The 12035-nt window shown below is 42.2% G+C and overlaps 1 protein-coding gene across 2 annotated transcripts in view; it reads left to right on the top strand.

Moving 5' to 3' along the window:
• Nucleotides 1-8179: 8179 nt before the first annotated feature.
• ube3b (ubiquitin protein ligase E3B) overlaps nt 8180-12035 on the top strand; it is a 52081-nt gene continuing 48225 nt past the window's right edge. Inside the window, exons 1-2 of one of the 2 annotated variants that reach the window (XM_080208099.1) lie at nt 8180-8289; nt 10600-10787. The gene's annotated coding sequence lies outside the window, so the exon portion shown is untranslated. The remainder of the gene's footprint in view (nt 8290-10599; nt 10788-12035) is intronic. The other variant, XM_080208098.1, reaches the window with a different exon arrangement.

Raw genomic sequence — 12035 nt, forward strand, 5'->3', positions numbered from 1 at the left:
TTAAGAGGGAGAGGGCACAGGGAGTCGTGTGGTGGGAGATAGTCAGGTTGGATGCAGTGGGATTGGAGTAGTGCTCAGGGAAGTGGTGGGGAGTGGATCAGTGTGAGTGATTGGGGCTTCAGTTGTATGGTTACCTAGGCATTAGACCAGGTTTTTTTCCCTAACATTCCCTGGTTTAACTATATTTGAGTAAGTAAGGAACTACTTAAAGTCGCCAACTCTAACTTGGAGTTGGAGACTTTTTTTGTGGGGTCCAGGGAGCAGGAGAATTGCCTGTTGGAAGTTCAATTTTCTCAGGCAATTCACACAAAGTGCATGCATTGGGACTTCTGTGGGGTCCTGTGGTGTACCTTCCGGAGCTGGTCCATTTTTGTTAAAAAACTGGATTGGCCTTAATTGGAGAACTGGTCACTGTATCCAATTCTGGGGAGTTTAGAAAATGCAGGCTTTAGAGAGGGTGTAGAAAAGATTTCTTAAAATAGTTTCAGGAATTAGAAATGTCAGTTATGTGGACAGATTGGAAAAGCTTGGGTTGTTCTCGTTAGATACAAGAAGATTAAAAGGAGATTGGATAGAGGAGTTCAAAATCAAGTGGGGTCTAGACAGAGTAGGTAGAGAAAAACTGGTTCCATTGGCGGAGGGGTTGAAAACCAGTGGATACTGTTTTAAGGTGACTGGCAAAAGAATCACAGGCAATAGAAACTGTTTTACATAGTAAGTAGCCAGGATCTGGAATGCACTGCCTGAGAGTGTACTGGCAGCAGATACAATCATCAGAAGGATATTGAATAAACTCCTGAAAAAAAAGTTCATAGCATTAACAAGATCTGACTTCCCGCCATATAAAGAGAGACTTGAACAGATGAGCTTTGTCAGAGGTAAGTTTTGAAGAGCATCTTAGAGGAAGGAATGAGTGGTAGATAGGCAGAGATGTTTGGGGCGGGCAGGGAAAGCTGGTTTTCAGAGCTGGTAGACTGTTCAGATAGGGACGGAGGAGGCCGAGGAGAGATTTGAAAACAAGGATAGGAATTATACAATCCAGACTGGGAGCCAAAGCTCAACATATCCAGTCATGACAGAACAGCTCCTGAATCTCCAAGTTCTGTTTGCTTTTTTTATTGGTGAATTATATGGATTTTTTTTATTCATTCATGGGGTGTGGGCATCACTACATAGGCAAGAATTTATTGCCCGCCCTAATTGCCCTTGAAAAGGTGATGGTGAACTGCCTTCTTGAACCTCTCCACTCCATGTGGTGTTGGTACACCAACAGTTCTATTGGATGTGGAGTTCCAGGATTTAGATCAAGTGACAGTGAAGGGATGGCGGCATATTTCCAAGTCAGGATAGTAAGTGGCTTGGAGTGAATGCCCAGGTGGTGGTGTTCCCAGGTATCTGCTGCCCTTGTACTTCCATATGGTAGCAGTTACGGGTTAGAAAGTACAAGTGTAAGGCGCTTTGGTGAGTTCCTGCAGTGCATGTTGTAGATGTTAAACAGTGCATGTTGCATTGGTGTTAAACACTGTTGTGCGTGGGTGGTGGGGAGAGTGAATGTTTGTGGATGGGATGCTAATCAAGTGGGCTGTTTTGTCCTGGATGATGTTGAGTTTCTCGAGTATGGTTTGAACTCCATTCATCCAGGTAAATGGAGAGTATTCCATTACACTCATGACTTGTACCTTATATAAGATGAACAGGCAGTGGGGAATCAGGAGGTGAGTTACTCATACAGGATTCCTAGCTTCTGGTAGCCACAATAGTTGCAAGGTTGATGGTTGTAAAATTGACTGTTAAAAGGTGGTGCTTTTTCTGTACTTGAAGATTTTTTAAAAATGCAAGTACATAGAGAATTCAAAAATGAAACATTAGTATTGAAAGGCCAAGAAGTGCCTGAATCAATTTAAATCAGGCACTTAGATGCCAACAACCTATTAAATTTAAATCTGATGGTTTTGACAGCCTAGGTCAAATCCTATTGTAGGAAATGTTGATATGTCATCACAAGTATAAAAGAAGGGGCAGAGGGACAAAGTGAGAGAACGACTACCATTTGCCAGAGTTAACAGCTCTTAGCTCAGCTCTCAGCTGTAGAGAGAGGGAGAATCGCTGTCCCATAGCTTCATCTATCTCCTAAAGAAAGCCCCATCGAGATAACAAAGGTACTGAAGAAGAAAGAAGTTCCAGACAGAAGGATCAATAGAGAAGGTCCAGAATATTCCGGAAGACACAAAACCTGGTTGTAATTTAGGGAGTGACTAAATTCTGTTTTGTTAATGAGTGGGAATTGTATTTATTTGAAAAGCACAGCATTAGAATCTTGTTTTATTTGGGAATTGTTAATAGTTAGAAAGGATTTATTTAGTTTGTCAATAGTTTAGTAAATCTGCTTGCTGTTAGATAAATTGTTACATGTTGATTTTAGTGAGAGTGCCAGGGATTTATTTTGTTTCAACCACTAGGAGTTGCTGAAGAGCAGGTCATATCACTTCACACACACTTTTTACAGATTATAAAGTAAGGTACTCCTCTTTGGGCGTTTCGGTGTTAGTTCAGAGGGGGGATCCACCTCTGCTTTACAACATAGCATTTATATGGCTGACTGAGTTCAGTTTCTGGTCAGTGATAACCTCCAGGGTGTTGATAATGGGGGATTCAATGATAGTAATTGAATGTCAAGGGGCAATGGTTAGATTTTCTCTTGTTGGAGATGGTCATTTCCTTGTGTGGCACAAATATTACTTGCCACTTGTCAGCCCAAGCCTGGATATTGACCAGGTCTTGCTGCATTTGGGCATGAACTGTTTCAGTATGTAAGGAGTAGGGAACGGTGCTGAAAATTGTGCAATCATCTGCAGCCCTGACCACTTCTGACCTTATGATGGAAGGAAGGCAATTGATGAAGCAGCTGAAGACGTTTGAGCCTAAGACACTACTCTGAGTAACACTTTCAGTGTTATCCTAAAACAGAGATGATTAACCTCCAACAATCACAACCATTTTCTCTTATGCCAATGGATATGACACTGACCAGCATTGATTCGCATTGATTCCTGTTTTGCTAGGGCTTCTTGATGCCATACTGAGTCAAATGCTACCTTGATGTCAAGGGCAGTTACTCTTACCTTACCGCTGAAGTTCAGATCTTTGGTCCATATTTGAATCAAGGTTGCAATGAGATTGTTGCAATGTGACTTTGGCAGAACCCAAACTTAGTATCCATGAGCAGATTATTGCTGAACAGGTGCTGATTGGTACCACTGTTGATGACTCTTTCCATCACTTTACAGGTGATCGAGAATAAATTTATGGGATGGTAATTGGCTGGCTTGGATTTGTCCTGCTTTTTGTGTACAGTAGTGTTGCTGGAATATTGTTAGGGCCCACCACTTTTGCAGTATCCAGCACTTTCAATTCTTTCTTGAAATCACATAGTGAATCGAATTGGCTGAAGACTGGAAGCGGTGATGCTGGGAATCTCTGGAGGAAGCTGAGGTGGATCATCCATTTGGCACCTCTGGTTAAAAGTTGTTCTGAATGCTTCAGCCTTATCTTTTGCACTGATGTGCTGGGCTCCTACATCATTGATGATGGGGATATTTGTGGAGCCTCCTCCTCTGCTGTGTGGATTTTACATGTTTTCCCCTTGTCTGAGTGGATTTTCCCTGGGTGGTCTCGTTTCCTCCAACAGTCCAGTGATGTCCAAGTTAGATGGATTGGCTATGGTAATTTGCTCCTTCATGTTCTAAAGTGTGTAGGTTAGATGGGTTAGCCATGGTAAATGTGCGGGGTTACAAGGATAAGGTGGGGGAGAGTCCTGGGTAAGATATTCTGTCAGAGTTGGTGCAGACTCGATGGGCATAATAGCCTCTTCTGCACTGCAGGAATTCTATTATTCCAGAGAGTTATTTTATTGTCCACCACCATTCACAACTGGATCTGGCAGGACCACAGCGCTTAGATCTGATCTGTTGGTTATGGGATCACTTGGCTTTATCGCATGCTGCTTCCACTGTTTGGCATGTAAATAGTCCTGAGATGTAGCTTCACCAAGTTGACACCTCATTTTTAGGGATATCTAGTGCAACTCCTGGCACGCTCTCCTGCAGTCTTTATTGAACCAGGGTTGATTCCCTGGCTTGATGGTAATAGTTGAGTGGGGATGTGCCCGGCCATGAGGTTACAGATTGCGGTTGAGTACAATTCTGCTGCTGCTGATGGCCCACAGCCTCTCAGATGCTCAGTTTTGAGTTGCTAGATCTGTTCAAAATCTATCCCATTTAGCATGGTGGCAACGATACACAACACAATGGAGAGTATCTCCACAAGCACTGTGCAGTGATCACTGCTATTGATACTGTCAAGGATAGATGCATCTGCGGCAGGCAGATTGGTGAGGATGAAGTCAAGTATGTTTTTCTCTCTTGTTAGGTCCCTCAACTCCTGCTGCTGTCCCAGTGTAGCAGCTATGTCCTTTAGGACCGAGCCAGCCCAGTCTGTACTGGTACTACTGAGCCACTCTTTGTGATGGATACTGAAGTCTCCCACCTAGTGTACATTCCGCACTCTTACTACTTTCAGTACTTCCTCTAAATGCTGTTCAACCCAGAGGAGTACAGATTCATCAGCTGGGACTGAACACACTCATAGATAGTGATGTCTGGAGTATAATCATGCCTTACAGACAAGGTTAGGCAGGACTCCAGATTTTAATAAGGAGGACTTTGCAGAGTCGACGGGGATGAGTTTGCTATTGTTATCTCCTGTGCCTAAATCAAGGCCAAATGTTTGTCTGGTTTTATTCTTTACAAGCTTTGCAGTGGTTTAATGCAACTGAGTGCTTTGCTATGCTACTGAGTCAATAGCTTAGCTATTGCTGTGGGCCTAGATTCATATTTGGGCCCAAACAGCTAAAACTGGGAGAAAGGGCCAGTTTTTTTTAAATGCCAGTAACCAATTGTTTCACGATTATTGTTAGACTTTTTTAATTCCAGATTTTTTGTTAATCTGTCACGGTGGGATTCGAACCCATGTCTCTAAAACATTCACCTGTGTCTCTGGGTTACTTGTCCAGTGATAATATCACTATGCCACTGCGTCCCCTACATTAAATACCACATTCAACTTTGTTCACCAACACACAAAGCAATAAAAAGAAAAGTCTTGTACTTATATAGTGCTTTTCATGACTACTGGACAACTCAATGCGCTTCCAGCCAACTGCTTTTGAAGTGTAATCACTGTTGTAATATAAAAAAGGCAGCAGCATACAGCAAGGTCCCTCAAACAGCAATGCAATAATGACCAGTTTTTGTTTATACTGTTGATTAAAGGATGACTATTCGTGAGGACACTAATGATAACTGGTGACACTGTAGCACAGTGGCTAGCACTGCTGCCTCACAGCACCAGGAACCCCAGTTCACTTTCGGCCTTGGGTGACTGTCAATGTGGTATTTGCATATTCTCCTCATCCCTGTGTGGGTTGCTCTGGATGCTCTGGTTTCCTCCCACACTCCAAAGATGTGCAGGTTAGGTTGATTGACCATGCGAAATTGCCCCTTAATATCAGGGGGACTAGCAGGTTAAATGTATGGGGTATGGGGACAGGGCCTTGCGGGGATTGTTGTCGGTGGAGGCTTGATGAAGTCTCCTGCTCTAACAGATTCAGAGAAAAGCAACAAGTTTGAACTTTAGAAGGATAAGTTCTGAGAAAACAGTAGAAAAACTTCTTTAACCTTAGTAGGCAAATAAAGAATACTTGCAATAACACCTTCAACAAGCTTAGAACATCCTAAAGCATTTCACAGCCAATTAATGCTTTTGATATCCAGTCATCCTCAGTGTAATGCAGGAAATAGAGGATTTTAGAGAGGAAACTTACAACAGTGTGGGACAGAAATGCTTAATATTACACACTGTTTCAATGTAGCATGGTGGGGGTTGGGGGCAGTGGGTAAACAAGTGCAAATTGGTAAAAGAACATTCAGGATTTATATTACCTCACACATCTTCATATAAAGGCAGGCTAATGCCTGGAATGGTCTTCATTATGGGATATTCAGGATCTTTCATAAAGCAGTTCGATGTACGATTGACAACCGTGATTAAATGTGTTCCTGATTGTTTCATTAGATGATTTGTCCCTTGCTTCAGCCATTAGTCAGCCAACACATCCATCCTTGTAAAACAAAAGGAGTAAGTTTAGTTCAGTTGACTGGACAGCTAGTTTGCAATGCACAGTGATACCCACAGCGTAGTTCAATTCCCATATCAGCCAAGGTTATTGATGAAGGCTCTGCCTTCTCAACATTGCCCCTTGAGTCAGCCTACGGTCATCCCGGACAATAGCAACTTTACCATTATTGTGTTACACTGCCTTCCTACGTCAATTGGAAAGCATAAAACCTCAGTATCAAATTGAACGAGGCTTGATCAATACTAGCCAAACAGTCTGCTCCATCCCAATTTTCAGTTATTTTCACGTCTGATAAAGAGAATTGTTCAACGAATATGACAAAATGAACCAATCATTTTTAATGTCCTGATGATTTTTCCCAAGACAGTACTGTCCTGGAGATTGATCTTCAATTCTTGGAGACTCCAGGTCCATCTTGGAGGTTTGACAACCCTAGATGATTTAAAAAAAAAGTTGGGGGGTGGTGGGTGAAGGATTAATCACATGGCAGCAACAGGCTGATCATGAGATGATCCATTGACTCCATCCATTGACTCTATCTACACTTCCCACTGCCTGGGAAAAGCAGCTAGCATAAGCAAGGACCCCACGCACCCCGAACATTCTCTCTTCCACATTCTTCCATCAGGAAAAAGATACAAAAATCTGAGATCATGTACCAAGCAGCTCAAGAACAGCTTCTTCCCTGCTGCCATCAGGCTTTTGAATGTAACTACCATATGAAGGTTAAAGTTAATTTATTAGTGTCACAAGTAGGCTTGCATTAATTTTACAATGAAGTTATTGTGAAAATCAGGTGCTTGTTTGAGTTGTGAGGGAGAATTTAGCATCGGCAATGCACCTAACCAGCACTTCTTTCAAATTGTGGGAGAAAAACAAAGCACCAGAGGAAACATGCAGACACAGGGAGAACGTGCAGGCTCCACAGATAGTGACAAAGCTGGGAATTGAACCTTGGTCTTTGGCGCTGTGAGGCTCCAAGTGGAGAGGATGTCCAAGAAGATCGCGCATATCAACACAAATTTCTACAAAGATGCAGGAAAACAGACAAGATACTGAAAGGACTACAGATCAGGTCAACCTTTAACACAGACTACACTGAGAGACTTTGCCGTCACATCTCTCTCACACTCAACCACCTTATACAACCAGGATCTTGGGTTCATGTCACACTACCTGTAAGCCCCACGACTTGCCCTTTCTCTACACCCCAGCTATCACTGTAATACTACATTTTGCACCCTCTTCTTTCCTTCTCCCTTATGTATTCTATGAATGGTATGCGTTTTCTGTTTAGCACACAAGAAACAATATTTTTTGTTGTGTTCCAATACATGTGACATTAATAAATCAAATACCATGGGGCGGCACAGTAGCACTGCCGCTTCACAGCGCCAGGGACCTGGGTTTGATTCCCGGCTTGGGTGACCGTCCATGTGGAGTTTGCACATTCTCCTCATGTCTGTGTGGGTTTCCTCCGGGTATTCTGGTTTCCCCCACAGTCCGAAGTTGTGTGGGTTAGGTTGATTGGTTATGTTCAAATTGCCCCTTAGTGTTCTGAGACGTTAGAAGGATTAGCAGGTAAATATGTGGGGGTAGACACTGGGTGGGATTGTGGTCAGTGCAGACTCCATGGGCCAGATGGCCCCTTTCTGTAGGGTTTCTATGAAATCAAAGCTGTACCAACTGTCTTGTCTCCCTCATTTCTGGGAGGTGATATCACAGTGGAACAGACATAATATTCCGTATACGTACAGACAAAGTTCTACACGGGTTTAACCGAGTTGGGAACCTGCCTTACTGTGGACTCACTCTGAGATTCAGGACCTTTACCAAGATGGCGGGCCGCGCCCTCGCCCCGCCTCAGTCAGATGGCCGACCAATCAAAGCCAGCCCAGTGAGTATGCGTAGACCTAGGCCCAGTGGAAAGGGCACGTGATCTGATCCCCCAGGTGCCCGTCTGAGCCGGAAACGGAAGCGGCGGCGGCGGCGGCGGTGATGGGCTTGTTGTTGATGGAGTTGTGCTTGTTGCGAGAGGGACGGGATTACAAAAGAAGAAGAGAGCTGGGAGTGAAGAACCGGGTACTAACTCTGTCAGTTAATACTGAAAATCATTATCATCCATCATCATCAATAATAATAATACCTCAGGTTATGCATATTACAGACAGAAAAGTTCAGGAACACAGGAAGAGGTTTTGGCCTGATTTGTTATTGTCTTATGTTGTGCGGGGAATATAATTGTGTTGCTGTATGTGTGTAATTTCTGCAGTTGCTGCTATGAGATTGCTAATCACAGGAAAGTTATTCTTAGAAAGGAAAGTCTTACTTGCCGTAATGCCTTTAGGACAGCTACATTTTAGAAGGCAACAGCGTGTGATAATGCATGTGGGCCTGTTTTGAAATAAAATATTTGATCTCGATTGGGCCCTTCATGGCAAGTGTTTCCTTGTGCATCCTCTTAAGTACAGAAATTTCCTAAGTTTTATGTAAGATGAGCGCAGCATCTACAGACTTAGAAGAAGATTGTCATACAATGTGCAAGGTGATTTGGACAATAATAGGATCTTGGAGTGTTCTGATTTGTAGATTAAAATTTGGTGGAGTGTTTAACAATACTTTAGGTTACGCATATGCCACAGAGAAATGTTCAAGAACGCAAGAGGAGGATTTGGCCTGATTTCTTATTGTGACATGCCATGCAGCAAAAATAATTGTGTTACTGTGTGCGTATATATAATTTGTCCAGTTTCTGCTATGAGATTATTGATCATAGGAAAATCATTCTTACAAAGGAAAGTCTTACTTGCCATAATGCCTTTAGGGCAGCTTCATTTCAAAAGGCAAAAGCAACCATGCATGTGGTAATGGATGTGAGCTTGTTTTGAAGTAAAGCATTATTTGTTCTCAATTGGGCTTTTCATGGCAAGTGTTTTCTGCTGTGTCCTCTTTTATCTGCGTAAACTGTATAACTTTTGTGTCAGATGAGTGCAGCATATACAGACATAGTTGAAAGATGTCATGAAATGTGTATTTGGGCAATAATAGGACTGTGGAGTGCTCTGTCTTGCAGATTAAATGGTGGTAGAGTATTTATTTCTGTTTAATTATCTAGTATAATTTGCATAAAGTTATAAATTACAGAATATATCTCACTGCTGGGAGTAAGCCATGAAACAAAATTTATAAAGCTTTCAAAATGTTTTGAATAGTTTCATGCACAAATCTGGATTGTACTTTAAAATAATTCCTGTCATTCGCAGTGTCGCTAGAATTTCAGAAAATTGTAATGGCTGTTGACTTAACACTGTTCAGTATCTGCCTGTGTTATGACACAGTTATGATTGATTCAGTCTCTCCAAATATTTCTGGACAGTACAGTTCAGGATGTATAGCACAAAGGTAAAAAGTGATGGCACAAGTCTGTCACTAGTGTTTGAGAGCATCTCAGAACATTAGACTGATTTTTCTTCTTTTTTTTATAATTACCAATAAGCTTTGTGACAACACCAATAATCGATCTCTGGGAATGATTGTAAGTTTGCAGAGATTGAGATAGTAAACTGTGTAGTTTGTGAATATAAGTTTTAAATACTCAATTGTTCTATTGACCAAAAATTACAGCTTTCTAATCGCTATCAAGCAGATTATTTCCCAACTTGCACCACTTGATCCCTTCAGAACAAACCTTAGCTCCACTAAGTGGATGTATTTATACATTACATGTATATTGTATATATGTTCCATATATTTTATGCCCAGGGCTTAAGTAACTCTGACCTAGAAGGCCTTCTAGATTGGTGTTAATTAAACCATGGGTATTAACTTTTGTGGAAAAAATAAATAAAAATGCACTGAGTGGTCATTTTTTTTAATGCAGTAGGTGAGTGGAACGATTGAGGGTTCAGGTACAGAAATATGCTGTCCTTAGAAGTAGGAATGCAGATTTTAAAATTTGTCAAACATTAATGCAAAAACAAGGATGAATTTGCAGGATTTCTGTTAGGAATATGACAAATATTGCCTAAGTAGCACTTGATCTTGATCTTATTCTAATCTTGGTGCTTAAGTGGGAGTTGGATAAACACTTGAAGAAGATTATAATGAACAGGAAAATGAGACTGGAGCTATTGCAATGTGTAAACCTTAATGATGCTGCACAATAGTCAAAATGACATTCTGTTTTTAAATCTGCATGATTTGTCCAACTCGTTGTTAATGTGCCAGTTCAGCTTATCCCAGATAGCTTTTTGGGCTAAGAATGTTTGAAATTTAGGAGCCAAGTTAGTGTTGTGGTGCTCAGGTGCCATTGGAGATTTTAACCTCTTGCCATCCTAACTTATAAATGGTCAGTCACCATGAATGAGTCTTTAACTTTTCCAACATATTTTGTTCTTTCTTAGGGTTTCCAATGTGCCCAATCAAGTAGATAGCTATTTTGTTCTGAGAAGATGGACTTGAAATGACGTGGAGTCTTCTTCTTATCAGTGCCCATTCACTCCAGGTGTGCCAGTGTCTGAATGAGTGCCTCATGTCAATGCAGCAGGACTGCTGAACTGATTTCCAGTCTTGGAGAGCACTACAAACTAAGGTAAATTGATCTTTATTAATATTGATTATTTGCCCCCATTATATGTTTTTGCTTGACTGGCAGTGAAACGGCTTTCGTTTCTGTAGATGTTGATGATTATGTAGTTATAAACTTTATGCCTTCTTGATGTAAGTCAGAACCATAAGTACATTCTGACCCATCTATGGAACTGGTGTTGATCTGTGATGTCCCTCCGCTGGGCAGCACGGTGGTTAGCACAGCAGTCTCACAGCGCCACGGACCCAGGTTCAGTTCTGGCCTCGGGGTCACTATCTCTGTGGAGTTTTCACATTCTCCCAATGTCTGTGTGGATTTCCTGCAGGCACTCCAGTTTCCTCCCACAGTCCAAAGATGCACAGTTTAGGTTGATTGGCCATGCTAAATTAACCCTAGTGTCAGAGGGATTATCAGAGTAAATATGAGGGGTTGCGGGAATAGGACCTGGGTGGAATTGTGGTTAGTGCAGATTCGATGGGCTGAATGGCCACCTTCTGCACTGTAGGGATTGAATGATTCTAAAGTCTTGAAGTTTATTTAGAACATAGAACATAGAACACTACAGCACAAACAGGCCCTTCGGCCCACGAGTTGCGCCGATCACATCAACACCTACCAATCTATAGACCTATCTGTAACCCCCAATCCCATTAAATCCCATATACTCATCCAGAAGTCTTTTAAAAGACCCCAGCAAGTTCGCCTCCACCACCACTGACGGCAGCCTATTCCATTCACTCATCACCCTCTGAGTGAAAAACTTACCCCAACATCACTTCTGTACTTGCCTCCCCGCACCTTAAATCTGTGTCCTCTCGTAGTGACCATTTCAACCCGGGGAAATAGCCTCTGAGAATCCACCCTATCTATTCCTCTCAACATTTTATAAACTTCTATCAGGTCGCCTCTCAACCTTCATCTCTCCAGGGAAAAGAGTCCCAGCTCCCTCAACCTAACTTCATAAGGCATGCCTCCCAGTCCAGGCAACATCCTTGTAAATCTCCTCTACTCTTTCAATAGCTTCTACATCCTTCCTATAGTGAGGCGACCAGAACTGCGCACAGTACTCCAAATGAGGCCTGACAAGGGTCTTATACAGTTGCAGCATTACCTCCCGATTCCTAAACTCAATCCCTCGATTAATGAAGGCCAGTACACCATACACCTTCTTGACCACATTCTCCACCTGCGAGGCCGATTTAAGAGTCCTGTGGACCCGGACCCCAAGATCCTTCTGCTCTTCAACACTAC

The sequence above is a fragment of the Carcharhinus amblyrhynchos genome, chromosome 20 (genome assembly GCF_965287045.1).
Source record: "Carcharhinus amblyrhynchos chromosome 20, sCarAmb.v2.hapA, whole genome shotgun sequence".
Taxonomy (NCBI): domain Eukaryota; kingdom Metazoa; phylum Chordata; class Chondrichthyes; order Carcharhiniformes; family Carcharhinidae; genus Carcharhinus; species Carcharhinus amblyrhynchos.